This window comes from Rhinopithecus bieti, unplaced genomic scaffold (assembly GCF_001698545.2).
Source record: "Rhinopithecus bieti isolate Rb0 unplaced genomic scaffold, ASM169854v2 scaffold_8601, whole genome shotgun sequence".
Lineage (NCBI taxonomy): Eukaryota > Metazoa > Chordata > Mammalia > Primates > Cercopithecidae > Rhinopithecus > Rhinopithecus bieti.
The window spans coordinates 1,174,323-1,177,229 of record NW_016806193.1 but is presented as its reverse complement, the minus strand read 5'-3'; the positions used below and the strand labels follow the sequence as shown (position 1 = coordinate 1,177,229).

Below are 2,907 nucleotides of genomic sequence, written 5' to 3'. Positions count from 1 at the left end.
ATAAACATTATTTTAAAATATCTAAATTGGTATGATACTAACTCACTTTTAAAATTCATTGACTTGGAATTTTCAAACCAAGTTTAAATTTATTTGTTTCAATGGTCGGGGTCCATTCGCTTTTTTTGCCCACGACAAGGGATGCTGAGTTGAGCAGGAAGTAGGGGTTAAATCAATAGGTAGTTGACTAAATGAAGGAAATAATGATTTGTATGTTTTCCGAGGCGATCGTCGAGGTCAAGGTCTAAATTTAGGAACATAGATCTTTAAGGATTTTTTGTTTCATTTGTAACTAAAATCAGGGCGGGAGTTCAAAGGACAGACTCAGCTTTTACACCAGTGATTTTTTCAGTGATTTTTCTCCTGTGAGATTTAGAAAATACTGTGCTTACCATCCAGTGCCTCTCTCGTGCGCCCCTGTCCTTTGCTAGGGCTGCATGTCGCCGCACCCACCTGGCCTAGAATTCCCGATCGCCCGGTGGGCCCGGAAGACAATCTACACCCGGCACGTCGTGCTCTGCGGGAAGCGGTGGATACTGCTGCCCTCTGCTGGTCACCACTTGAAACACTTCTCTTGGGCTTTTCCGAGGAAAGGGGCTGTGAATAAGCAAAAACCGCAGCGCGAGAAGAGGGATGGATTCCAAACCTCTGTAACCCGAAACCCTCGAGCTCACCCCACCCACCAACCTCCTGTGCGCCTTGCAAAAAACAAAAAACAAAAAATTCAAAATATAAACAGGCCAGGCTCAGTGGCTCACACCTATAATCCCAGAACTTTGTGGGGCAGAGGCAGGTGGGTTGCTTGAGCCTAGGAGTTCCAGACCGGCCTAGGCAATATAGCGAGACCTCGTCTTTACAAAAACTACCCAAAAAAGCCAGGTGTGGTGGCCAACCCCGTAATCCCAGTTACTAGGGAGCTGACGTGGAAGAATCATTTGATCCCAGGAGGTCGAGGCTGCAGTGAGCTCAAATTGCCCCGCTGCACTCCAGCCTGGGCGACAGAGCAAAACCCTATCTCCAAAAAGGTATTAATTAATTAGTTAAAATAAAAACAGTACTAAGTAGTACAGATGAGTGATAGGAAGTCCAATACGGTTCTGATTCGTCCCATGATTAGACCACACCTCTTGTTGAAATGTTTACTGGTTCATTCTTTTCCAGTGTTCACTTTCTTGTTCCTATGCTTTGCTGCATCAGCGGGTGGTTGAGACAGCGCTGTTTCAATGCGTGCAGGGTAGTTTCTTCAAGTTTATCTTAAGAAATTGCAATGTACTTGCTGCGTGTGTTACCATAGCACTCTGTGGCTGTGTCCTAGTTTCACTTGTTTGCTTACACAAATCAGAGACTCACTCTTCTTTTTTTTTCTTTCGATATTCCATATTCCAGTGGTTACTTTTGAATTTATGCTTTTTATAGTGTCTCTCCTCTAGTCCTCTTTATCATTTTTTGTTGTTAAATAATTGCATTTGATTTCTGGAAATTGCTCCATATCAGCTCATAAAGATTTTCTTTCTTCCTTCCTTTCTTCCTTCCTTCCTTCCTTCCTTCCTTCCTTTCTTTCTTTCTTTCTTTCTTTCTTTCTTTCTTTCTTTCTTTCTTTCTTTCTTTCTTTCAGCTGCATAATACCCCATCGTGTGTTAAGTACCATCGTCTATACAAACATTTTCCTATATTTGGGCATTTACATTGCTTCCAATATTTTACAATTTTAAACAATGCTGCAGTGAATAACTTTGTGCATGTGTATTTTTGAATTTTTGGAGGTGAAGCTTCAGGATAAGTTACCAGAAGCAGGATTGCTGGGTGAATGCATGGGTACTGTTGTTAAATTGCAGAAAATTGTTCTTCTTAGGAGCAGAGACTCCCTATTAGACTGTAAGTGACTAGTATTTATTGTGAGCATAATTTAACAAGTGCTTAAAAATACTGGAATATTAGTACTCAAGAAAATAGGGTGGTCAGCGAAGGCAAGAGGCATGAACTCAAAGCGTTGGGAAGTGCAGGAATAGGAGCATGGATTGGTGTTGTAAAGACTGGATTTGCTGCTGGATTTGCATGTAAAGTTGACTTCAGTTCTTTTGCCACATAGGCTGATGATGATCCACCCCAGTTTGCCATCATTTTCTGTGGCTAGGCTCTTTTCTGTCTGTCTGCTTCTCCTCAGATCCCCTCCGGGCTCCTTTGCTCAGTAAGGCGTACCTCTGTTTTTCCTGCCCCTCCTTGCCCATGATTTCAGCCTGCTATTCCATCTCTGACATATCCCGGCTGCTCTCCTCCAACATCCTCCCCTCTATTTCACGACCCTATGGTGTCTACACCCACTACTAACTGGTGATTCTAGCCACAGTTTCTAATTCAAATTCTGAAAAGTAAAAGTCTGAGTGTCCCTGATCTTCCCTTTGGAACAACACTTCTCATGCCAGGACCCTTTGTAGGCTTCAGGTAGATGGTTACTTGCAGTTCAAACTGCTTCCCTGGGTGTCATGTGTCTACCCAGGACGAGCCCTACAGATGGACTGTGGGTGGAACTAGAGGTATGATAGGTTAACATGATTGATATGTACATTTTAGGCAATTTACCAGAAATGGGAGGATGGCCGCTTCTCAATGGCTGCCCTGGTTCAGCTGCAAGTTCCTGATTTTTCGCATCATGTTCCAGGATCATTGTATCCTTAGCACCCTGCAGATGACTGTGTGCTGATTTTCAAAACACAAAGAGGAAAACGAGCTAGAAAAACCTCTTCATCACCACTTATTTTATACACAAAGTGGGGTAATTATTAAACGAACTAAGGAAATTGGCACAAAGTAACTGTCTTTAAAGATGACCCTAACCCAAGGCCATCATTTTAATCTAATCTCAAATACCACCTTATATATATACATACATATATATATATATATATA

The 2,907-nt window shown here is 42.2% G+C and overlaps 1 long non-coding RNA gene across 3 annotated transcripts in view; it reads right to left on the bottom strand.

Annotated features, from left to right (window-relative positions):
- LOC108531526 (uncharacterized) overlaps positions 1–2,907 on the bottom strand; it is a 15,523-nt gene that overhangs the window by 7,147 nt on the left and 5,469 nt on the right. For 2 of the 3 annotated variants that reach the window (XR_001886185.1, XR_001886186.1), the window contains exons 6-7: positions 2,581–2,697; positions 393–597 (exon numbers count right to left, since the gene is read on the bottom strand). This is a non-coding gene — a long non-coding RNA (uncharacterized LOC108531526). The remainder of the gene's footprint in view (positions 1–392; positions 598–2,580; positions 2,698–2,907) is intronic. The other variant, XR_001886187.1, reaches the window with a different exon arrangement.